This window comes from Panthera leo, chromosome E3, assembly GCF_018350215.1.
Source record: "Panthera leo isolate Ple1 chromosome E3, P.leo_Ple1_pat1.1, whole genome shotgun sequence".
Taxonomy (NCBI): domain Eukaryota; kingdom Metazoa; phylum Chordata; class Mammalia; order Carnivora; family Felidae; genus Panthera; species Panthera leo.
This window is the reverse complement of record NC_056694.1, coordinates 19,136,771-19,163,494: the sequence shown is the minus strand read 5'-3', so window position 1 is coordinate 19,163,494 and position 26,724 is coordinate 19,136,771. Positions and strand designations below refer to the sequence as shown.

The 26,724-nt window shown below is 50.5% G+C and overlaps 1 protein-coding gene across 5 annotated transcripts in view; it reads right to left on the bottom strand.

Annotated features, from left to right (window-relative positions):
• GSG1L (GSG1 like) overlaps positions 1 to 26,724 on the bottom strand; it is a 206,389-nt gene that overhangs the window by 173,291 nt on the left and 6,374 nt on the right. The window lies entirely within an intron of this gene.

The following is a 26,724-nucleotide window of genomic DNA, read 5'->3' as shown; positions in this document are numbered from 1 at the left end:
TCCGCTCAGATTTCGATGGTCAAAGCAAGTCACGTGACCAAACCCAGAGTCAGGGGCGGTGGGGAAGTACACACAGCCTCAGAGACCCGTGGCAACGGCGGAGGAAATGAATAACCCTGAACGAATAATACCATCTACCACAGGACGTTAGTTTTCACTCTCTGCCTTCCCCTCTCCTCCATTCCAGACACATGCCCCAGGTGGTTTGAGCTGGTTTAATCGTCCCCACCATGATTTAGGCCAGCCAATCAGAGGGCTCCATTCACAACCCCCCTGGGCCATGGTGATTGGTTCAGGAATCGCCATGTGATATAAACAGACCAATGAGAACCTTCCCTGAGAATCTTCTGCCACCGCTTCCAGGGAAAAAGCTCTCTCACGCCTAGATTTGCCAAGCAGGTAGGGCGCGAGTGCAAGGTTTCCAGGCAGCTCGCTGATTTCCGCAGAGAACAGCGCAGCCCAGCACGGAAGCAACGATGGAACTCTCTGTGCTGCCCACATGAGAAATGTGCCTGGGCCGAGGGAGTTACGTTTTATGTGAGGTTTAATTTCAATTCTGTTTGACTTTAATCCATGTGCATTTCAACCCACTAGCCTATGCAGCCAGCAGCTAACATGCTAGACGGAACCAACAGAGGGGCAGTCTACGTGCGACACGAAAGAGCCGTTTGTGACATTCTCGGGCCCCTGTATCTGTGCTCTGTTGTTCGTAAGTGCAACTCAATTCATTTTCTTGGCGTAAGCTGGTAGGATTTCCATCATCAGGACCGGAAAGTGTCGCAACTAATGCCGTCAGCGGCAGTTCCGCCTTTACTGCTCCTGTCCTACTGCGCGCCAGGCACTCGGCTGACGGACGCGTGTCGTTTCGTTCATCTTTCCAGCTGAGCCCGTGAGGACCTCGGGAGTCAGACAGCCTTGGGCTCAAATCCCGCCTTCACCAACGACTGGTTGTAGGGATTCGGGCCAGGTGCTACCCTGCTTGCTGCCTCGGTTTCCTTATCTGTCCAACGGAGACAGTGGCAGTCCCTATCTCAAAGGGCGATGAAGGCCAAGTGAGTCATTACAGTACAGAGGTGCCAGGCACGCGGCAAACGCCCCCTAGTGTTGACTTTGGTTTTTTTTTTTTCTTATTTCCATCCTGATCCAGCAGGTGAGCAAACTGGGGCTCGCGGAGGGTGAGTCACTGGCAAAGTGGCAAAGGTAACAGGTGACAAAGCCGGGATTGGAACACGGGCCTCTATGATTCCAGAGTGTAAACTCTTTACCACCACATTATTCTGTTTGTGGCTTTTCAACTCTGTCTGTGGTGCTGATAAGAGTAATGTTAATAAGAGTTAGCCCTCATTGCATGCCCGAGAATTTAAATCTTGGGCAGTTTTGCTTCAAAGCCCAAGCTTTTAGCTCTCAGAGAAAGAAAATTATTCCCTTTTTTAATGCTTCTCCTGTCCTTCTATTAATACCAAGAAGAAAGTTTCAGCTCGGTGCTGATATGTCTTTAATGCCTCTCTAGAATATGCACAAAGAGAGAGCCAGCCTCGGGCTCATACTATCTAGAAGGGACCTAATAGGCCCTACGCTTAACCTCCATTTTACACACCCAGGCAGACGCAGTAATTCCCTCTCTCTAGAGGTGCTGTGGCTCCCTGTCGCCAGGAAGGCAGTGGTTAGGGAGGGGAGGCATCAGCTTCGGGAGCTCTTGGAGCCTGCCGAGGTGACCAGCGGTCAGGCAGGCTCTCATTCCCGGCCCAGGTAAATTACAGAGGGTGATGGATGGCAGGGCACTGGGGGGGCAGCCGCCTTCTGTGACACCACCAGATGTCACATAGCCTGCAGCAGCTGATAGACAGATTCTCAGCCCGAGGTGAGCAAAGCCGCAGGAGGCCTTGCCACACAGCATGCGATCAGGAGCCAAAGACCAGATCCGAGTACTTTTTCCAACCACGCCCACGGCGGCGAGGGTCCTTTGGCAGCTCCCTGCCCTCTCTGGGCCTCAGTTTCCTCAGCTGAGAAATAGAGATAACCATGCCTACCCCTCAAAGGATGGCCCTGAGTCACAAATGAAGCCACGCATGAGAAAACACTGCATAAGGAAGTGGAAAAATGGGAACTGTTGCCATTTTCATTACTGGAGTATAAGTATATTATATGCAAATGGGCATCATCAGCATAAAGCAAATGGCTGACACTGAGGTGCGAGGGGGTCATCTGTCTCTTTTTAAATTATCGTTGCCTTTGGACCTCTCTCTTTCACGGTGTTTTTCTCTTCCAGAGCAGGGATCTTCTTATCCCTCTGGGCAGTCTCCTGCCAAAGGCAGTGTGCCTGGCACAGCAGAGGCATCGACAAATATTTGTTACACGGGTGGATTATGGATGACACATAAGTGGATAACTGGATGTGTGGATGGATGAGTGGATGGATGGAAGGATGAAGGATTGATGGGTGAGGGATGGATGGAGAGATGGATGGATGGATGGACGGCTGATGGATGGGTGATGGATGGACGGCTGATGGATGGATCGATGGTGGGTGGAAGAATGGAGGATTGATGGGTGAGGGATGGATAAATGGAGGAGGATGGACAGGCGATAAAATCCAAATGCAATTTGGGATGCAATTCTTGACTGGATCAGAACTTTAGTCTGGCACTGGATCCCAACTCTCCAAAACTCTCAAGCCACAAGGATAGCGTGTACGTGTGTAACTGGTTGTGCCATCCCCAGAGAGAATTCTACAGAAAATGTGGGTTGTGGGGGGACAAAGTTCAAATATAAATACAGTTTTAAAACAACTCGTGGAGTGAGCCCTCTGTGCGTCCTCCCCGATCTCTTATACTGGCCACATGCCCAGAACCACATGAGGAAGGCTTGTCTTCGGAGGCTGCCGGTGAGGCTGGTCACAGTGAAAGATCCTGAGAAGGCATCCATCGTGCCATTCAACACAGCACAGCCCCAAGGGGCACTGATTTATCTCAGATGGATTTTCAAGAATGGTTGGGCATGAGAACGCCTCGGCTCACTGCCGTAGGAATTTTCAGTTTCCATCCCCCAGGCAGGCCTCCTTATGATGGTTGTCTGGGTCTCTAGGGGACTCCTGGTTTTAATTTTTTTTTTAATGTTTTATTGGAAAGGGAGAGAGAGACAGAATATGAGTAGGGGAGGGGCAGAGAGGGAGACACACACACACAGAATCCAAAGCAGGCTCCAGGCTCCGAGCTGTCAGCACAGGGCCCGACGCGGGGCTCGAACTCGTGAACCGCGAGATCACGACCTGAGGCGACGTCGGATGCTCAACTGACTGAGCCACCCAGGTGCCCCTCTAGGGGCCTCCTTGAGCCAGAGGTGGGGACAGAGTGGTCATTTCTCCATCCCACAGGAGGGAGTAACCTCGCGTGGTGGAACCTGCAGCCCCTCTTTCCACCTCACTAGCGGGAACCACAGAGCTGTGACAAACCGCGTCTACAGGGGCCACGGACACTTTATCAAGGAAGCAGCGTCAACCGCGCATTAGGGCTTGAAGGACACAGAGGAGACCACCAGAAGTCTCAGGGTGGCTTGCCAAGCACACAGTCCAAATCCCGGGGACTTGGCCCCGTGCACACAGCGCCTTCCCCGGTGACACAGTGTGGGAGGAACAATGACTTCACACTGCTGTGTGAGCTGTGGAGACAGAACGGGGTGTGGCGAAGCATGCCGGGTCACAGACAGAGGGAGCTTCATACAACCTTGAAGGAAGGAGGAGGAAGGAATTTTCCAGGAGGACCAGGTGGGGGCCGCTTCGGAAGGGAAGTGCGCATCTGAGGCACAGAGTGAAGGAGCTCTTTGACGAACGAGGTGGCCAGGTGCTCGCCTGTTCTGCCTGCCTGGTGTCGGTGCCCCCCAACTGTGGGAGCAGCATCCTGGCTTCCCTCCGGGAACAGCCCCTCTGGGTCTGTGAGATTCGGGTGGGGCTGACCCCACCCCCAGTTCCAGAAGGGAGCGGAAGGCACAGACCTCGCCTTTTAGAGCCACACCCCTCACAATGGCAGGCTTAGGGAGGGCATGCGACCCACGCCTGGCTAACGAGCCCCTCCCTGGGAGGCTTATCGAGGCCCAACCAGGGGGTATAGACGAGGAGCTGTTAAACGCTACTACAGGAAGAGGGCTTCCATAGCGTGAAGCCAGCCAAGGAAGCAGAACTCTGAGAGAGGGGGGAAAACACAGGAACAGAAGGAGAGACAGAGGGAGGCGGAGAGGAAGAGAGACGCCGAATCCTGTCGACACCGTGCAAGCACCTGGATCTAGCGGAGCCTGAAGCCACCTACCTCCTCGCGTGTGGACGCTGCTCCGTAAATAGCTGCCCGACGAATTAGTTACTGCTACCTTATGTAAATGTTAACAGAAATACGAGATTCACTTTCTGGATGTACAGGGCACCGAGTCTGACGGAAGGGGAACGCCGTGTCGATTTCCAAAACGCAGCCACTCTGAGAAGGTGCATGTCCCGATTCCAATGCCTCGATGTCGAGGAGGGGAGCGGGGGGGGGGAGGAAATGTGTCCTGGGGCTTCGGGGGCGCGGATGGGAATTAGAACCCCATCAGAAAGGAAAATAATCTGGAAGTAGAGAAAATCAGGACTTACGTTGAAAAAGTAACTAGAATTCATTATAGTAAGATCAGGGGGGAGCCACATCCCCTGAGTATTCGGGAGACACACGGAAGGAGCGTCAGCTCCCGCTCTTTACTGGAAGGTTCCTCTCCAGCGAGCACCCCTGGCTTTCAAGGTAGACATGGCTGGAGATGCATAAATGCGGGAAAACCAGAAAGGCTTTTTTTCCTCTTCGGTTCGGTCCCTGGCTGACTTTGGTTCTCACCCCAGATGAGGTAAAGACACTGAAACAAGTAAGCAAGCCCCCAGAATGCAACCACAAGCAGCCACACAATGTCTTTTAAGTTCACTGCAGGCCATGGAGATTTAGAAAATTACAAAATAAACTACAAAAATGAGTGATAATGCCCAGAGATTCAGCCCTCCCCAGGAATGGCTTCTCAGTCGGTGTCTCTGGCCTGGATCACACTCTGATCCCTGGGGCCTATTTTCCCTCTCCCCTCCCCGACATCTCCCGCCGCCCCCCCCCGGCCCCGCCCCGGCCCCGAACTTGACATTGCCTCTGGGCTGTCACACAGACACCACAAACTTAACCCGGCCAGGACTGAACTCCAGATCCCTCTCTCCCCACTAAATAATCACAAAAATAAACAAAACACAACAACAACAACAACAACAACAAACCCCCCACCTGTTTCCACTTCAGCCTCCCCCATGACAGTAAGAAACACATTCATTGGTTCAGGACAGATACCTAGTCGTCCTCAGTGCCCCTCTTCCCTGACTCCACATCCAACTGGCCAGCAGATTCTGTTGGCTCTATCTTCAAACTGCATCCTGAATCCGTCCAGTTCTCTCGTCTCCCCCCAAAAGCCAAGCCACAAGGTCTCTCGCCTGGACCACCACCTGTCACCCCTCCTATTTCTGCCTGTATTCAGTATTCTCCGTGCATGAGTCAGAATGCTCTTTTGTTAAATGCTATCCTATCCTGCATAAAAACCCTCAAAGGCATCCCAGCGTATTTAGAACGAAGTCAAAATGTTCCGCCAGGGTCAACAGGGCTCTGCATGACCATGTTCCTCCCAAGAAATTTGACCTCTCTTATTCTGCAATAGCCCCATCAGCCTCCCTAGATGTCTTCAAACTTGCCAAAAACTCCGACCCCAGGGCCTTTGCACTTGCTGCCTCTTCTTCTGGTTTCGCCTCTTCCATTCGTAGCATCCTCTAGGTTTCCGCTTGAATGTCACCTCCTCAGAGAGGTCCTCTTTGCCTCCATAGCCCCCCCCCCCCCCATCTAAAGGAGATCCGCTCCCACACACACCCACAGGCAGAACAGTGGGCAGACTGTGACACCATTTATAAAAAAAATGTTAGAGATGAATACTTGAAAAATGCTACCAGTGGTTGCCCCTGGGAGAGGAAGTGGGTGGCCGGGAACAGGGAGACTTTATACTGTGCATCGCTTTATGCTTTTGAATTTCAAATCATGTGCATATATTATTATTCAAAAAATCTAAATGATATCAAATCAAATAAGGAAGGAAAGAAGGGAGCGGGGAGAGAGAGAAAGAGGGACAGTGAGGAGAAGGGGAGAGAGAGGTGAGAGGGAGAAAGGGAAGGAGGGAGAGGGAGGGAGAGGCAGGGAGAAGAAAGGAGGGAGGGACGGAGGGAGGGGGGAAGGAAGAGAGATACTCTTGGGAAATTGTTCTAAGGAAATAATTCCACAAACAAAAATGATCTATTCAAGAAAATAATCATTGTGGTATTAAGCTATAAAGGAACCAAAAAGATAAAATAAAGGCCCAGCAACACAGGAATGACTCAGAAAAGAGTGCTTTGTGAACAGGATGGAGTCGTAGGACGCCCTTAATCATGATCATTATTAGGACTGCAGGAATGTGGAGAAATGTTTACGACAAAAATTAATGGAAAAGCAGCCTATAACGGAGTATATTAAGGAGGGGAAACAGCCTAGCGGGAAGAGGAAAACTGTCGAAGACAGTAGGTCCGGGGCTCTCCACGCCTGCTCTCCAAGGAGACCACGACTGAAAAACATCGGTAACATCTCCGCTCTGAACGGCCAGTTTCCCCCACCTTAACATGGGAGTGCCTAGAACCCAGGTGAATTCTCTCTCCAACTCTGTACATGCGAATTACAGCTATCGTTTTTAAAGAATATGTATATTAAACGGTGTTTTATGGCGCCTTTTAAATGAAATAAAATAGGTGAGGCTCCTTCTCATGGGACCCTTCCCCCCCCCCAACTGCTAGCTTTTCGGGGGCACATCCCAGTGACAGTAATGACTTATCATCTTGTCACCCCCTCACCCTTCGCGGGCTGGTCTTAGAGCACGCGTGCGTTCCCTCACAAGGGGCTTTAATGGGGCCACGATTCATTCATAAAATATTAGGAAGCACTTTGCCACACCATGGTAATAGCCCCAATTTCCACCCAGGGCCTTTGTACTTTAATGGCAGCTCAAATAATAAATTGCTTTAATGTCTTATTCAAGCTTTTCCCGAGACCGAAAATGTCAGCTCTAGAATTAGAGATTTCCTCATCCAACCCTCATCTTACAGATGGGAAATCTGAGCTCCCTCCACCCGAGGGAAAGTGACCTGTCTGAAGTCTCACAGCAGAAAGCTGGGACGAGGGCCATTCTCCTGGTTCTCCGGGCCGCTTCACCGCTGCCAGGCCACACTCCCTCGGGGAAAACGCACCAGGGTTCTGGAGGCCTCCCAGCGCTTTGGCCCCAGCACGGGTTCAGCCAGCACCCAGGGTGGGGACAAGTTAGTGACACGAGCCGTGGCCCATGGCAGATGGTGGGCAGTTGCCTGACTCCTCACGTCACAGGGGCATCTCCCGTAGTCCGCGAGTGAGCCGCCAAGAGCAGGTGTGAGCGTCGCCCACACCCCCTACCCTGTCTCATGGTCCCCCTTCTCCACCAGAACTTCCGGAATCCCCTCCCAAGTACACTGCCACGCACAAAGCCTCGAGCCCTCATCTGAGAGTTGGCTCCTGGGGACCCCACTAAGGCAGTCGCCCAGCAGCCCAGTCCTGTTAGACCTCCCAGCACTGTCTTCTTCCGATGGTGACACTGGGTCTCATAAGACAAGTCAGACCCTTTTCCCCCCACAGACGCCCTTGAAACATTTCAAAACAACTCCCAGATGCCCCAGACCACTCTACCTTCCCTTCTTCCCTTGGCTTAAAATGCTTCTCCCCAACAGCGGAAACCCCTACATTGTTAATGGCATCTCCCAGCGTGTAGGAGAGCCATGCGCCTGGTTTATACGTTCTAGAAGAGTATATGCTCCATGAGGGCTGAATTCCTCTGTTCCTTAACTCCTAGAATTGCAAGCCAGTAACGGGTGAATAAGACACAGCCTCCTTTCCCCCGTGAGCATCACCCGCCTGCTTCCTCTTCGGAAAACCCAAAGCAGTTCATTAACGTCCCTCTTCACCGGGGCCACCCACAGCTGAAACCAAATGCCTCGGATGTGCCTCTACGGTGGCAAGGAAGAGAGGCGCCACACCTCCCTCGTGCTGTATACGATGTTTCTATTGATGGGACCCAAGGTCACATTCTGGTTTGGGAACCTATTTTTCGCTGTTGGCACAAAATAACAGAAACAACAGTAGCAGCCGCATCAATAACAATAATAATATAAAAACTCATGTACATCCTTATTATGTGCCGAGGCCCCGTTCTCACATCAAAGTCAGTTAACCAAAGCCTTATCCAGTCTTGCCAGCTACACCGTTTGTCCGCTCTTTGGACCCGAGTGCCACACGTTACATTTCTCCATCTAACGTTTCCCCTGGTGGGATGCAGCCACCTCCAACCTCTCTCTGTCGCTCTGGACCCTGAAACCTCTCCCAACTGCCTGACAGTCACACGTTTGATCTGAGTCCCTCCCACCACCCCCCCACCTTCCGTCTTGCGGGTCATGGATTAAGTGTCTCCACATCAGCACCAAGGACAGGTCCTCACCACCACCTCTAACCCCCAGCCACCCGCACTTACAACCTGTCCACTTGCCCCCATCCTGCCCTCAGCTTTGGGACCAGCTCTTCAGAAACTGGATATCAAGTGTCAGGCTTGATAAACTTGACTGACTTAACAAAGGCTCAGTTGCCAGACGTGGTCCTACAAAGCTGTACTGATACCAATGCATTTAATCTTCTAACAACTGAGGTGAGTACCATTTTTATCCCAGCTTACAGATGACGAGCCGAGGCACAGAGAAGGTCAGTAACTTGTGGTTACACAACCAGCAAGACCAGAACCGAGAGAAGCATCCGGGCAAGCTTCCCAATCTGGCACTCAGCACGGCCCCACACTGCAGGACTGCTAGAGTCATGGTCTCACTTCTCCAGGGCCCTTATTAAACACATAAATAAAATACAGTGAGGCCACACATGGACCCAGGGTGAGAGGACACTGCGAGCCGCAGGTTTGGGTTTGTTGGCTTTTAATCAAGGATTTTGATTACGGTAATTCTGGGCTCCTGAGGTCCATATTAGCAATACAGCAAGTGCGGCCACATTCTAGAGTCTTTTAGAGCCCGCAGAGTGCTTCTGCCCTTGAGATGGGAGTCTGACCCTCACCCCTCCCCCATAACCCTGGGGGAGGGGAGGCAAGTACTTTATCTTCATTTTACAGATTAGGAGACGGAGGCTCCTAGAAGCTCAGCGATTTATCCATGATCACACACTCCAGAAGGGGCAGAGGCAGGGTTTGAAGCCACAATGCTGGCATTCAAATTCCAAGATGCTGTCCCCGTCTAGATCCTTCTCTGACTCCTCGCTTCTGCCCAAGCCAGAAGGAGTCGCGGTAGAGGGAAGGGGGCCAGGCATGGATGGTGTATACACAGTGCAGGAGTGTGGAATCAGCTCCACGGAAAGAAGGGGGGGGGGTGAGTCTGTGTCCATGGTTACGCAGAACCTGAACAAAACATCACGCACAGATTACCGTAGCCTTGAGCACCGCTCCGTCCTCCCAGCAATATAGCCTGACAGCCGGTTGCCAGGCCTTCCAACCTGCCTGCCCACCTCTGAGAGCCTTTCCTTTTCGTTATTCCCATTATTAAACCTGGCACTTTAGAAGAGCTAAATGTTTTCTAATTATTTACAGGTTCACCTTCACAGCACCCCATGAGATAATGATTCAGCTGTGCATTTCTGTAATACTCTGCCCGCCTCCAAAAACTCAAATTGAGTTACCAAGATTATCTCATTGATCCTCCCACTTAAGGCTCTGTCAGATCCATAGAAAGCGGTTAGCTTCGCTTTCAGCTGACACGCAGGGACACTGAGGCACAGATGGAAAAGGACTGCTGTCGAGGGTTCAGTGTAAATCGGTGTGTGGGCCACAGAGAGCATTCTGGTTTCTTTTTTTTTTTAACCCTAGAACAGGGAGATTAAGTGGATTTCCTCTTATTACCAATCTCAGTCACTGAGGATGACTATTGGTCAGTTGCGTTAAGAAGGATCCTGATGTGGCGTCTCAGATTCGTAGGAAAAAGTAATATGATCCGTTAAGGATGTTGGCCCCAGGATGTGAGGAAGGGGGTGGTGCTGTGTGTGTTCCATTTCTTCCTATGACAACCGTAAGCATCCCTGTGAAGATTTCATGTTGCTTCTCAGCCAGGAGCGATTTTGTCCCCCAGAGGGCATTTGACAATGCTTGGAGACATTTTAATGGTTATTTTGACCCACTCGGGTGGGTGCTAATGGCAGGGAGGCTTCTAAATGCCTTACATTTAAGGCACAGGACAGCCCCCCCGCCCCCAGCAAAGAAAGATCCAATCTAAAATGTCAACAGTGCCAGCTTTGAGAAACTCTCAGCACAACACACACACACACACACACACACACACACACACACTAGTTTGGACTTCTGTCCTTGGTCCTCAGCAGGTCAGATGTCAACATGAGTATCTATCCCTTAATATGCCCCAAAACGAAATTCCTGATTTTCTCCCTTGAGCCTGCTCCTCCCTGGTTTCTCAGCCAATGGCACCACCCACCAGTCTCTCGGGTCAGAACCTCAGGGGTCACCCCTGACACCTCTCCCTCCTTTGCTGGCCTCCTCATCAAGTCCTGTTGCCTATTCCTGCAAAATAAGTCCCAAGCGCATCACCCTCCCTTATGCCCACCCCTTCCAGCTCAACCTACCATCTCGTGGGGATCACTCCACAATCACCTACTCACCTCTTCCCCGACCCCCGCGCCCACTTAGGGACTGCGCACTTGCTCCCTCTGCCTGACAGCTTTCCAGACCTTCACTGGGAGGCTCCTTTCTGACAGACGAGTCTCAGGGAAAACATCAGCTGCCCAGAGAGGCCTCCCTCCCCTGACCTTTCTTTCATTGAGTTTCTCACTCTCTGAAACCATCTTATTTATTTATTTTTTGCTTTACTACCCTCCCCCCTAAAAAAGTATTAAAAGTTGATAAGCATAGAGACCTTGTCTTTTTCGCCACTAAATCCTCATTACCAAGAAATAGCCCCCAAAACAAAACAAAAAGCACTTGGCATATAGTACGCACTCAAAAAACTTTCTGATGAGTGAATGAGTGAAATTTCAAGGATACTTTTCCAGCAAAGAAAAAGGAGAATCCCTTCAGTCGGGTGGGACCTAGGAGATGATGGTGTCTCCCAGCACCCAGAACCAAGAACCTTCACTCCGCTGAGCTCTGGCCCTCTGGGCACTCAGGGCCCCTGCCCAGACTGGCCTGCCCAGCATCTCCTGGAACCCGTGAAGAACGAACAAAACTCTCTTTTCCCACCAGTGTCCTCACCCCAGACCCTCTCTCTACATTCCAAGTGCTTCATCCAGACATAGCAAACGTGCTTGTGGACCCCAGGGCCGAGCACGTGGAAGAGACCTCACCTGTATGTTGCAGCCTCTCAAGCTTACAACGTCCCTTCAGACATTTGGGCTGTTGTGGTTGTTTTACTGATGAGTAAAATGAGGCACTACTAGGGTGAGTCATTTAGTCAAGATCACACAGAGCTGGTGCTGGAATTCCTCCCAGGACAAGGACCCAAGGGCAGCCATCTTTTATTTCTAGAACCTATCAAGATAAAGGACCTGATAAAACATTAACATAAATCCAGAGCTTAGTACATTGTCATGTGATGAATGAGGGAATGAGTGAATAAATGGGTCATGGTACCAACTTATATTTTCTTGATTCCAAATCCAGTGGAGATGTCTACCACACGTTCCCCTCCTCTCTATCAAGACCTATACCCATAAAAAAATGGGGGGTTTCTAGGTTAAGACTGGTGGCAGACCAGGGATGTGTGATTTGTCCCCTCTTATTCGTCTTTCAGTCAAAACCTCAAAGAGACACACAAAGCAGGGAAATGTTACAAGAGAAGCTAGAAATGGGGCCTATTGGCAATGCTCTCTGCTGGACCAAGAAGGAATGTCCATGAATCAATGTATCTTTGCAGCCAAGAAAGGGGACTGAAGGATTCCACTGCCCTAAATCTGTGACATTGCTGGGTCTGGTAGAGGCAGGGCCTACCCCCTGTAGCACATGAGCCACTTTCCATGGAGACCAGGACCTTTCACCTCCAGCTTCCATCCATCCAGCATCTGTAATTCCCAGTGAGGGCACGTGGCTGAGAGCCTGAGTGGAAAGGGCAACAGTGCACTACATCTTGAGTTTCAAAGAAAACTGGGCAAAGATGGAGAGAAATGAAGGAAGGGGGCACCTTGGGAAGTGAAGTTTTATATCAACCGTTTCTGTTAAGAAAGGTAATTCCTCTTCGCCATATTCAAAACATCAGGAGGTGAGCAAAGGAGTCTGACCTCTAGCTAGCAGAGTCACAAAATATTTTAAAAATCCCCCCAAAAAACCCAGGGGCGCCTGAATGGTTCAGTCAGTTAAGCATCTAGAGCTCTTGATTTCCACTTGGGTCACAATCTTGCAGTCTGTGAGTTCGAGCCCCACGTTGGGCTCTGCACTGACAGCATGGAGCTTGCTTGGGATTCTCTCTCTCCCTCTCTCTCTGACCCTCCCCTGCTCATGTGCACTCTCTCTCCCTCAAAAATAAATAAACTTAAAAAATAATAAATAAAAATAAAAATCCCCAAAAAAAACAGATATTGGCTTAGTGATATAAATGCCAGCCATCAGGATCAATTAAGACCTTAAGATAGGTGAGGAGGAACCTAACAGCAGCCAGGTGTAAGCGAAAAAGATCAAAGAAAACCCACCCTACTTATGAGGAAATACTAGGCCTGGAGAGACAGTTCCATACCCCAAAATGAGGAAACACGTGGGAAATAATCACACATAGGGCACTGGAGGACAATTCTACAACCTGAAAAGAGGAATGATACACTCAAAATAGAACAGAGAAGCACCTCTTTGAAATGCACTCATTAAAGGAAGCACGGGTAATTCATGAAAACACTCATTTGTGTCCCTAAGAAAACTCTATAGCCAAGGCTCAGGAAACTGGAGGGTAAGACAACAGATTTCACTGAGGAGAGCTGCCAGGAGGGCAGTCCACGTGAAATGGGAGCCATATGAGGACAGGAAGGTCTATAAGGTACCATAGATACGAAGGCAGGGGTGAAATACCCATGAGAATCAGTGAAGGGCAGACCCAACCCTGCAGAAAACTGAACTGGCAGGGGCAGAGTGTTAGTAACACCAAGCTTAAGACACTTAAACCTCTGCCAAAGAGAAGACGTTTCGACACGACTCAGGGACATAACAAGACTCAACTTGAGAGGCAGAAATTTTTCTTTCTTTTGTGTCTCTGCTCCTCTGAGCTGGAACTGAAATTAGGTCATCAAGCCTTCTCTTGCCCTGGTGGAGGCACATTTCCCACCCTTCAAGCAGAATCAGGCTGGGGCACAGGGGACAGAAAGCAAGGCACCCTCAGAGCTGGTCTAGCACAGTCTCACCTTGATCACTAGAGTAGAAAAGTATGAAGGATTTGGGGTGTGGAGGCCTCTCTCATGAACATTCAGAGATACCAGAACCTGGACAACAAACTTTATAAACTATTTTGGAATGCAAAAGAATGATACAAAACAGGACTTTCAGATTCTGGCCCAGCATGTAAGAAGCCTGGAAGTCACTGATCTGTCCTAACGAGAAGTCAAAATCTGAGCAACCAACAACTCTTCTTGTTCCCTAGGAGAAACGAGGTCACAGGGCAAACTACTGCCTCCAAAACTGGAGAGACAACCAGATAGAATTACAACCTACTGGAACAGAAACCGCTAAGGGAACCCCCCAGGGTGTGACTCCAGAACTGTAACTGATGAGTTGCTGGAGGTTCAGTGTGGACAAATCTGAGAGAGGACAACTCCAGGGGAATCCGGTCATCAGGGCCCCCATACTTTTGTGGGTTTTACCTCCAGAAGCTCTACCAGGTCCGCACAATGAATATCAGATAAAAATCCTCTCATGCTTCCAGCAGGGGGAGTGGGAAAGGAACTATTTTGAAATAAACCAGAGCATGCTGTACTTCCTAACAAGGCTTGCCCTCCAGAAAAACTAGTTAACCAAATCCCAATCCCTAATGCTGGGGTATTATCAGAGCCTAACTGACCAGGAGGCAGACAAATACCCAACCTCAGCCTGCTCTAGCTATCCTGTTCCACCTAACAGACAAGGGGACTGAGAAGTATATGTGCAGTCACAACCCAGAACACAGGCTGACTAAAAGACTGACACCCAATCACAGGACAATAGAACACTTGTCTTCCCCCCCCCCCCCCCCCAGCTCACCACCACTAAAAGCCTGTTTACAGCAGTTCCTTTGACCCAATACATCATGTCCAACTATTAGGAAAACAATTACAAGGCATACTTCAAGGCAAAAACAAAAACAAAACCATAATTTGAAGAGACAGAGCAAGCATCAGAACCAGACTCAGAAATGGCAAGGCTGTTGTGACTATAAGACCAAGAACTGAAAACAACTATGATTAACATGTTAAGGGCTTTAATGGATAAAGTAGAAAGCATGTAAGAATAGATGGCAATATAAATGGAAAAACTAACAAAGAAGCAAAAAAAGACACCAGAGATCAAAAACACTGTGACAGAAATAAGGAATGCCTTTTTAAAAGTTATTTATAGCAGGCTCTGCAGTGTCAGCACCGAGCTCAACATGGGGTTCAAACCCATGAACTGTGAGATCATGATCTAAACTGAAGTTGGATGCTTAACGTACTGAGCCACCCATATGCCCCAGAAATGCCTGGTTGGTTTTTTTTTTTTTTTTTTTGAGAGAGAGAGAGAGAGAGAGAAGGAGAGAGAGACAGAGAGCACAAGGCTGGGAGACAGAGGGACAGAGAGAGAGAATCCCAAGCAGGCTCCATGCTCAGCACAGAGCTTGACATGGGGCTCAATCTCATGACCCTGGGATCATGACCTGAGCTGAAATCTAGAGTGAGACTTTCAACTGACTGAGCCACCCAGGCACCCAGGAAGGCCTTTGTAAGCTGATGAACAGACTGGACATGGCTAAGGAGAGAATCTCTAAGCTTGAGGATATTTCAACAGAAACCTCCAAAATTGAAAAGCAAAAAAAGAAAAAAGAAAGGAAAAAGAAGAAAGGAAAAAAGATAGTACAGAATATCCAAGGATAGTGGGACAACTATAAAAGCTGTAACATACGTGTGATGGAAAGAGGGGAAAAAAGGAGAGAGGAAACAATAATGTCTGAAACAATAATGACTGAGAATTTCCCATATTAATGTCAGACACCAAACCACGGGTCCAGGAATCTCAGGGAACACCAAGCAGGGTAAATTCCAAAAGAATGAGACAAGGAGAACATTAAAATTATGAGAGAGAGAAAATAATAGACATAGAGGTCAGAGAACAGAAACCAATCTCATAAAAAAAAGTGGCCTTCTTGAAACAAAGCTTAGAACAAATGGCATAGTAGAAATAATTGAAAAAAATAATACAAATCAAGCCTCCTTAAGCCGATCACAACACCTACCCAGCAAATTTAAAAAAAATCAACATTTATAAATTCCGTGATGAAATTCTCTATATTGTGGATAAATGAAGAAAAAATTATACAAGAATTCAGGGAGGAAAGTGTTGCCTACAGAGGAAAAATTAGGCTGACTTTAGGCATCTCTTCCTCAACACTAGATGCCAGAAAGCATAGAGTGACGCCCAGAGGATGCTGAGGGAAAAGATTTAAACCTGTGGATTCTATACCCAGCCATAGTATCATCCATATCCAAAGGCCAAGGAAAGCTATTCTTAATGTTTGTTTTTTCTTGTTTTCTTTAAGAGCTAAGAAGTAGATCATGTGCATTAAGGACCAAGCCCCACCCCTCCAAACCTACAAAGCTCTGCCCTTGTCTCTGTTGCCTCTCCCACTTTTCCCACATCACTTTCCTGGCTCACTATACTCCAGCCACATCCATCTTCCTTCTACGCGCTCACCAAGCTCTGTCACTACACAGAGGCTCTGCACGTGCCATGTCCTCTGTCTGCCCATGGTTACTTCTTCTCATTCTTGAAGTCTCAACTAGACGTCCCTCCTCTGAGGGGTTGGGTTTGCTTACTTGTGTATTATTCACACACACTCATATATGAGGGCACATGGACATGCACACACATACACAACTAGAAGTTCCATGAGGGCAGGAACCTACCTAGATTATATCCCAGCATCTAGCATAGGACCCAGCACACCATTGGTGGCTGTCATACCTCGCATTCAAATCCACCCAACATATGAACAAAAACAGAGGGAAAGGTAAACTAAAGGGACTTGTAATTAGCACTGAAACCAGGTCAGCAAAGGACCACACTGCAATTGCTGTTACAAATACAAGTGAAAAGCAGATTTCGAAAAAAGGCACTATATGTTATATCACTCTGCATCATTATCAGAGAAATAGGAGTCCAAGTATTAAAAACGGAATTAACAGTAGCATGCATATATTTGTAAATCATTAGTAAAGAAAAAGAAACAAAACCTAACCCGTATAGGAAAAGATGAAGAAAAAGGACTAAAAAATTGGAAGCATTCAACAAAAAAAGAGAAATGAGATCAAATGTGTTTATAAATGTTATTCAGTTAAGATGCTCCAGTTGTCCAGAAGACAGAATCTAACCATATTGCTCTTGTCAGATATGCACCTAACAGAAAGACATGGGAGGTTAAAATGAAAAGGCTGGAAAGAGACACATCAAGAGGACACAAACAAAACAAAGCTGAGATAGCAATATTAAAATATGAAAACCTAGAATCCAAAGCAAAAAGCATTCACTAGGGGAAAATAGTCATTTTATCTTGACAAAAGATAAAATCCACAATCTCACAATGAAAATATAACTGTCACGAATCGTTTTGTGATGAATAACAGAGAATCAAACTTTATAAAAACAAAAACTATCCGAAACACAAGTAAAAATGGAAAGAATTCTATGGAAGGGAAAGACTTCGACCTACTTTATCCAACTTTTGACAGAGCAAGAGAGCCAAGAGAAATAAACAAGACAGTCCTTGAATAACACTATCTATAAAGCTGCTTTACCCTACACACAGGGAACGGCCCTGTTTTGGTGTTTGTTTTTTTTTTTCAGGGACATTTACCAAAACATTTACCAAAGAAAAATTTTTTAAATATGAAGCAGAAATTTCACAGGCCACTTTCTCTATCATTCAGTAAAACTAGAAATTGATGCCAAAAATTTAAGCAAGTAAGTCAAAGCACTGGGAACCTTTTAATGCTGTACTAAACTATTCTTGGATTATACTTGGATTATTCTGAAGTTTCAGAACTGTTAGAGACAAAATTGTAACTTCAGAATTTTTAGAAAATCATTTCAAAGAAAGCACTGCATTTCAAAATTCAGAAGATAGGGCCAAAGTGAGGCTCAGAGGCAAACTCATAGCATTAAAGGCATCCATTTTTTGTTTTAACTATGGAGACAAAGTTTTCAACTCAAATACTTGAAAACGCTAACAAACCTCAAAAACCTAAGCCAAAGGAAAACAGACCATATTTGAAAACTTAAACAGTATTGATAAATATAGGAGAATGGATTCTTAACCATGGGCAGGGAGGAGGGGAGGAAGGGAGGGACCATGAAACAGCCTAGCAAGACCTGGGCTGAAAAAAGGGGGAACAAATTATCAGGGCTTCCAGCGTGACATCTTAGCGCAGATCCCCTGTAAAGATTTCAAGCCAGGCTGCATTTTCTGGAGGGTCTGAAAAGCAGTTTCCACCAGGGCCCCTATCATACTCAGCAGACTCCAGCAAGAAAAATAAGAGAAAGGGAGGAAACACAAATACACAGGATTAGGAGTACAAAAAGAAAATTAATCAAAGGAAGGCTTTTCCTTTTAATCATAAGGAAATACTGTGCTAAGTTATGCAAGTAAGTTCAAAACGCTTGATAAACAATTTTCCAAGAAAATGCAACTCACAGAAAATTAACTTGGTAAGTAGAAAACTGAGATGAGGGGAGCCTGGGTGGTTTAGTCAGTTAAGCATCTGACTTCAGCTCAGGTCATGATCTCATGGTTCCTGAGTTCAAGCCCCACATCAGACTTTCTGCTGTCAGCTCACAGCCCGCTTTGGATCCTCTGTCCCCCTCTCTCTCTCTGCCCCTCCCCACTCACTTGTGCGCGCTCTCTCTCTCTCTCTCTCAAAAATAAGTAAACGTTTTTTAAAAAGAGGGGTGCATCAGTGGCATAGTGAGTTAAGCATCAGACTCTTGGTCTCGGCTCAGATCATGATCTCACGGTTCATGAATTCAAGCCCCAAATTGGGCTCTGGGTTGACAGCAAGAAGCCTGCTTAGGATTCTGTCTCTCCTTGTCTCTGTCCCTCCCCTGTTTGTGTGCTCTCTTGTGTGCTCTCTCTCTCTCTCTTTCTCAAATAAATAAAACTTAAAAATTTTTTAAATAAATAAATAAAAAGAAAAAGAAAAGAAAACTGAGGTGACCCATTACTAAGGACAGACTAATTCTGCCCAGAATGCTACTCGCCCCCAGACTGCTCCCTCCCTCTGGTCATCCAGGTCTCACTTCAAATAGAAGTTTCCATGACACCCCATCAGAAACTCCACCCTTGGGGCGTCTGGGTGGCTCATTCAGTTGAGAGTCCAACTCTTGATCTCAGCTCAGGTCTTGATCTCATGGTCATGGGCATTGGAAGTAGAGCCTACTTAAAAAATAAAAGAAAAAAACACCACCTTCAAGTGCCACCGCACGATTCTATTTCATAGCACTTATGTCTATACGGAATAACTGGATTATCTATTATTATTTTATTAACTGACCTATTTTCTCTCTCTCCACTGGGATGTGAGCTCCTTGTGAGCAACGACCTTATTCACCACATTCGCCAAGTATTCCTGGTGCCTAGCAGAGGAAGACCTCAGTAAATGGGTTGAATGAATAAGTGAATGAATAATAAATGAATGAAGACCAAAGAAGACAAGAAACCTTCCAGAAAATCCTTCCAAATAATCTCATCTTACAAAGGAGAATAAATCTTTGAAGACGGGGAGAACTATCCCAGAAAATACTTCAAGGTCCAGAACAACATGGCCGGGGAGGGTTCATGTATGGAAAGATGACCATGGGTCTCAAAATTCTACTCCACTACCTTTAGAGGGAAGCAGGTTTGAAAAGTCACAGAGGTGTGTCTGGCTTGCACAAGCAAGAACACAAGTGGAAAAAGCAAGTCAGCCTTCGCTCCCATCAGCCTTCGCACCCATCAGCCTTTGCACCCATCAGCCTTCGCTCCCATCAGCCTTCGCACCCATCAGCCTTTGCACCCATCAGCCTTCGCTCCCATCAGCCTTCAAACCCATCAGCCTTTGCACCCATCAGCCTTCGCTCCCATCAGCCTTCGCACCCATCAGCCTTTGCACCCATCAGCCTTCGCTCCCATCAGCCTTCAAACCCATCAGCCTTTGCACCCATCAGCCTTCGCTCCCATCAGCCTTCAAACCCATCAGCCTTTGCTCCCGTCAGCCTTCGCTCCCATCAGCCTTTGCTCCCATCAGCCTTCGCTCCCATCAGCCTTCACTCCCACAGGGAATCCACTTGTTTTCTGAGTCCCAGGGTCATTCTGGCCTCAATCTGGGGCCACATGAGCCGGGATCACCAATAAACCCATTCTTATGGTCTATCCCGCTTCAGATGTCAGCTCTGTGAAGACAAGGCCTTTGTTTAGCGAAGACAGTGGCCTTAGTAGGGGCTCAGCCATCCTCAGTACAATGCACAAATGTACACACAACCTCTCGTCGGTCTTTCTGCCCTAGAATGTGATCTCCAGGAGATTAAAAGCTGCCTCTATCTTGTTACCTGCTATCTCCCCTGCAATGATAGACAAAATGTAGCATGTACTAGGTGCTCACAAAAGTCAGTGAAAGCATGAGGCTTCCTTCAGACTAATGCCAACTGTTCACTTCCTACCCACCCCAGGAAATGTGCCTTCTGGGGGCCGGGGAAGGGCTATTTTTAAATAACCGTCCTTCTGACAAATGGAACAGAGGTCATGACGCGGAAGGTCCAGGTCTGCGGATCTTTAAGGGATAATTGAGGACCAGCACCTGGAAGCCAGGGCCAAGGGGAAAAGCCTGGGTCCCGGCGCCAGTTCTGCAAGTGGTGGGCCGTGGTGTCAAGGAGGTCCTTTCTCCGCAGAGACTGAGTGTCCTTGTCCATAAAACAGAGTCGAGGTAGCTCGTGATTCTCAGAGCCGGGGCCACATGTCACCGGGGCATTTGACGTCAGTGAGTGTCAGCGGGGAGAAGTGTTATGAAAAACAAATTAAGCTGAGTGGTAGAAGAGGGGGTTCTGGGAGTGGGGGTCACAGTGGGGGTGATCACACAAAAGGGGACATTTTATTAAAGCGAGGGAGTGGGAATCTGGGAAAGAGTGCTCAGACTGAGGAAACTGTAAGTGCAAAGGCCCTGAGGCAGAGGCATGCCCGGGGAGTGTTTGTGCCAAAGCCCGAAAGAGGAAGCGAGCGAGAATGTAGCAGGACAATAGGAACAACTCATGTCAGGTTCTGCAACCGCTAGGAGCCCTTTGGCTTTACCCAAGTGAGATGAGGCCATTGGAAGGACGTCATCCAAGGTGCAGAGGCCCCCTCAGCAGACTATGGGGGACAAGGAGAGGCTGGAAGACCAGTGAGGGGGCTCCTGGAGTCATCCAGGCGAGGGATGGTGTTGGCTCAGTCGTGGTGGCAGAGAGAGGGCAAGAAATGGCTGGACTCTGGATGTGTTTTTAAAAGAAGCCAATAGGATTTGCCGATCGATTGAACGTGTGTGTGTGTGTGTGTGTGTGGTCATTTGTTGAGATGGGGCTGAGAAGGGCAGGGTGAGGGTGCAGTAGCCATTCCTGCGGCCACCAATCTTCCTGGCTCCCCGCTTCCTAGGCCTATGATAAGGCCTAGGCCTTATAAGGCCTTATAAGGCCTAGGCCTTCCTAGGCCTATGGGGGGCAATCCTCCAGCCCCCCGAGGATATTAGATGCGACCATGGGATTTGCTTTGACCAAATGGCAGGTGCCATTTCGAGGCAGAAACCCATCCCCCTCTCTGGTCTCAGCAGCCATGGCAGCCTGGAGGTGGAGCCTCTTTTATCTGGGTCCCCGATGAGGACAGCGTGAAACACACAGCCCGCCCCCCCCCCCAGGTTGTTTGAACCTTCCCAGATTTGCAGGTGGTTATGACAGCATGACCCAGCCCGCCCCCTGCTGGTGAGGGCAGCAAGTGGTTGGTTTGGGGTTTGTTCGTTCCCTTCAAACCTCCAAGTGGAGGCATCTGCCGAGGGGTGACGGCGAGACTTGTGTCCACCCCTCCCAACTGTGCTCTGGGGAGGGTCTCTCTACCTCTGTGCTTCTTCCAGAACCACCCAGAAGAGCTCTCACGAGGCAAGGAGGGGGGTGCGGGGGGGGGACAAGTCTGGCAGCTGGGGGGGGGGCGCAGGGGACAGACAGGAGCAGGGAGTTAAGCCTCTCCCTCCCCTTTTCCAGAACCGGACCCCCCAGCAGAGAGCGCAGGGTGGAGGGAGGCCCTGGGGAGAAGGAAGGACAAATGGACACGGACAGAGGGGAGTGCAGGATCCACAAGTGTGTCCCACAGGCAACAGGGCACAGATCCAGCTGGCTTGCTGAGAAGCCGCCTCCCACATCCTGAGTTTCCTAGACTGTGAACGACTGATAAAAATAACGGGACAGTTTGGAGAGGCCCGGGGAGCCAGGATGAGCTGAAGCCCCCCAACACCAAGCTGCCCACTGCCACCAATAGGACACGGGCGGGGGAAGGAGGGAGAGTGGGTGAGGGTCTGGCCCAGCTGCCTTGCCTTCCCCACGCGCCCAGGGCCAAGGGCGGAAGGCCTGGAAGGGCCGCCCCAGGCAGAGCCGCACATTCAGGGGCTCCGGGAAAAGAGCAGAGAAAGGGCCACATGGGCCCCTTCCTGCCTCCCCGGGCTGTCTCAGGCTCCCCTCGGCCTCTCCCCTGCAGCTCCTCAGGCCCGCTCCCCCCTTGTCACGTGGGTTTGTGCATGCGTGTCTGTGTCTGCGTGTGCATCTGTGCATGTCCCCGGGTCCGTGTCTCTCTCCCTCTGTGTCCCTTTGTCTCGCTCTGCCTCTCTCCACCCCACTCTACCTTCCTGTCGCCATCCCGGTCCAGTGTCACCGTGGACCCACTCCCTGGAAGGCTGGGACACAGGACAAGGCCCCCACAGCCACGGGCCGTCCCCCCCAGCTCTGCTCCCTGAGGCTGGAGCGCAGACGCGGCCCTCGGGACCCCACCAGCAGGGAAGGGGGCAGGCCCTACATCCTATAACCAACTTATCCAAACAGTCTGGGCAGCTTGGGGCCAGGCCACCTTCCACACGTCGCCAGCATCGCCATCCAATTCTACGGTTCAGCTCCCCTGTTTTTGGAGCCGAGGGACTGTTTGGGGTCAGAGATACCGAGTCAATATCAACCAGGAATCCCTGGAAGGAACCAATCCCAGAGCTTGGTACCATCATTAGCCCCACTTTTCAGAAGCAGAAACTGAGGACCATGCTTCCTCTGAAAACTCGGAAGAGGAAAAACCCCTGCTTGCCGCGTTCTAAACCACTGTCTCCACCAGCGTCCCCACCCAAACCACAGGACAGGCCTGGGGAGCCATGGGCGCTCCCCACGGGCGGAGAGGGCGGTCTGGCCGCCTCCGCTCCCCCTGACCCACACACAGCCTGGCCCTCCCGGCAGCCCTCAGTGATCCGTTTTGGTTTGAGCGCTTCCAAGGCAGCGCACACATTCCCGGGGCGGTGAGACACTGGGTGTCAGCTCTCCGATCCAAAGGGATTTTGCCGCGTCCTCAGGATGGCTGCGATCTGCTCCTGGGACACCGCAGTGGGAAGCTGAGCACTGTCTCTGATCTCCGAGGTGCTCACTTTAGGATGGGACACACACATCGCAGAGACGCACAGAAATAAACGAAAAGGTCATCTCAGCGATGAAGAGAAGAAGCCTCGGGACGAGACAGCAGCCAGGGCCGGGGCTTGATGAAGGCCTGCGGGCAGAGCAGAGACCTAGAGATACAGAGGAAGAGACTTCCAGGTGAGGGAATGGCAAGAGCGAACGCCCTGAGGTGGGAAATCAGCTTGGAGCGGCCAGAAATGCAGGGGGCCAGCTGGCCAGAGCAGGGTGAGGGGAAGGTGGTCCCGGAAGATAAGAGAGCTGGGGGCCGGCCCCGCCCCACACTCTGCAGAAGCCAGCGCCAGGCCTGCCTCAGTCCCAGATGCTAAATGACAGGGCTGACTCGGAACACGGGTGCCCACGCCCGCCGTGCTTCCAAAACCCCTGGGGAGCTGGTTAGAAGTACAGATTCCCGGACCCACGAAGCAAAAAGTCCAAGGGCGAGACCCTGGGCACATGCATTTTAACAGGTTCCCTAGAAGAAACTGGGGCATAGCAAAGTTGGGGGACACCAGGTGAATCAGAGGGACGGGTCTCAGGGGACGGACCAAGGGGTGTGTTTAGGGGATGCCTCTCTCTGGGATGCAGGCACGTGGTTTCTGGAGCCCCAGAGCCCCAAACATTTAAGAACCTCTAAACTCAGGGCGCGTGGGTGGCTCAGTCCGTTGAGCACCTGACTCTCGATTTCAGCTCAGGTCACGATCTCACAGTTTGTGAGTTCGAGCCCCGCATCGGGCTGTGTGCTGTCAGCCCGGAGCCTGTTTGGGATCTTCTGTCTCGCTCTCTCTGCCCCTCCCCCTGCTCAAAAATAAATAAACGTCAAAAGAAAGGAAGGAGAGGGACCTCTGAACTCAAGCACAGCTACAGCGTCTTGGCTAAAAGAATGAGGCCAGGCATGAAGGGCACGGCCACAGACTCTCTGGGTTCCCAGATGTACCCCTGCTGCGTAAGCGTGTGAGGAGGGGCATCTCTGTTCTCACCTGACCGGCATCCACCGCCCCTTTCCCTAGGGCCAGCCCCCCGAGTCTGAGGAACGTCTGTGCAACAGTGATCGCTTTCATGGCCCCAACGCGTCACCCTTCCGCGTGTCCGTGCCCTTGGCCGTCACGACTCAGCAGCGCCCCCCACACACCGACTCCGGGCTCAGCCTGGTGACCGGCTTTGGCCAACGGGATGTAAGCAAGCACATGCGATGTGTGCAGAGGCTTGAAAGGCACTCCCGCGGCGTGGCTGGCTCCAGCTTTCACGTCTCGGACGCAACCGCGAGAACGCGCCCCAGCGAGCCTGGTGAAGGATGAGAGGCCCAGTGGCCCCCATCATCCGAGCCCACAGCCAAACCACTGCGCAGCAGTGAGCCCAGCCCAGCCCAGCCCAGCCGAAATCGCTGAGCTGCAGACTCGAGCTGAGCCAAGTGCCTGCAGCTGTATGTGGCTGAGGTGTGGCCCTTGTTGTTACGCAGCATTACGTAGCAAGAGCTAACAGCTACACACCTCTCTCACTCTCAGAGCACGTGGTTTAAGCAAAGCTGTCCTCCTCTCCCGCCCCAGGGGTGTGACCACGTGACTAAGGGTGAGAGTGGAGGGACCAAGGCCTGGCCAACCCACACAGTCCAACCCCTTGGGCCACTCTGATTGGTTCAGGGGTGGGGACATAACCCAGTTGGTCCTCTGAGAACCAGTTCTGGGAGTTCTGTTCGGGAGGGACTTTTCCACGGAAGTTCCTGGAAGGACAAGAGGTTAAGTAAACTCAAGGCTTTCAGGAGAGTCAGCCTGAGAATGAAGCTAACCCAGAGGAGGGCGGAGCCAAGTGCTGGAAAGACACAAATTCTCAACAACCCTGCTTGACCCAGCCACGCTACGGACCTGAGCTCTTCTTACGAGACTTTCTTTTTTTTTTTTTTTTTTTGACGTTTATTTATTTTTGAGACAGAGAGAGACAGAGCATGAACGGGGGAGGGGCAGAGAGAGAGGGAGACACAGAATCCGAAACAGGCTCCAGGCTCTGAGCCATCAGCACAGAGCCCGACGCGGGGCTGGAACTCACGGACCGCGAGATCATGACCTGAGCCGAAGTCGGACGCTCAACCAACTGAGCCACCCAGGAGCCCCACGAGACTTTCTATTAAGAGGGATCACAGGGGCGCCCGGCTGGTTCAGTTGGTAGAGCATGTGACTCTTGATCTCAGGGTTGTGAGTTTGAGCCCCATGTCTGGTGCAGAGATTTGAAAAAAAAAAAAAATTCAGTGTCTAAGAAAAAGAGACCATAGTTCCCTTGTTTTGCTTACGACCATTTCAAATGAGTTTCTCTTGCTTGCAGTGACTCGAGGATTCCTGGCCAACAGAGTTCACTCCCCTTGGAATGTCTGCCCAAGCCCCATCCGTTCCCCTGGCCCCAAGTTCTGGTTCCCCTGCCCCACAGGACTGGCTGTGTTTCCTACACTCCCCTCCCAGCACACAGCAGACTGGACCAGCCTCGGCCACCTGCACCACGCCGTCCGGTCAGATCCTCAGGACCGAGAACCAACAGGCATGGAATCGAATCATGTCACTGGCAGAGCTCTGATCTAGAAATCGCCGACTGGCGAGAGGAGAGTTTACTCGCCCCCTCAGAAGGGGTTGCTTTGGGGCCCGCAGCGCAGGCCTCTTCTTTTTACTTGAATCGGTTCCCAAATTTTAGCAATCCAGAGATCTCCTATAAAAACCGGGAGTTTTGACAAAATGGACAACGGGGCCCCACGCGGGCCCCCACCCTGCAACGAGAATGGTCATCTGGGGCTCAGCAGCTGCCCCTGTAGCCGAGGGAGATGCCCCCAGCTCCCCACAGCCCCCGCCACTTCCTCTATGGCACTCTTGGGTTTCTGGGTTGGCCCCTGCGGGATTTTTGCCGGTGGGAGGACCCATCAACTCCAGCCTCCAGGAGCCTGGTGGCCCTGGCCCTGACCTGCCAGGCCCGGTGGTTGCATCTCCGCCTGGACACTGCAGGGGGCAGCAGCCCCTACGAAACCCGCCTTTTTCACACCGGGCTTGCGTCAGTTTCGGTCACCTGATACCAGAAGAGCTTAACCGCCAGGGTCCTGCAGGGAACACAGAGGCCCGAGGTCGTAGCATCCCCGAAAGATGGTTCTGAACCTGGTGCCCTGGAATTCAAACAGGGGCGATGACCACACTGAGCCCCTCCGGCTCCTCACAGGGCCCCACAGAGCACTGTTTCCCAGGAGCAGAACAGAAGAGGGGGTGGCGAAGAAAGAGTGTCTGACAAGTCCGTGGGAATGACAGGTACAGAGCACTGGGCCCCTCGCTGCACACAGCAGCTCAGAGAAGTTCCTAGAATCCCAAGTGCATTCAGCACATAGTCATTGATCCCTTACTAAGGACCGGTTCGTCTCAGTCCCAGAATGTGGCGTTCTGTGAAATGGACCAAGTCCTGCCTCCGTGGATCTGGCATGTGAGCAGGGGAGAGAGATAATAAAGAAGATAAGTGAGTATGCTATGTAGTGGGCAAAACAGCAATGACAGCAATGGGGGGGAATAAGGTGGGAGGAAAGAGCAGGGGGCGGGGAGGTCGCAGATTGAGAGGGCGTGGTCAGGGAAGGCCCCGTGGGAAAGAGGCCATTTGGGCCCAGACCCACCTGAGAAGGGAGGGAGCCCTGCAGACATCTGGGAGAAAGAGTCCGGAGGTGGCAGGAACAGCAAG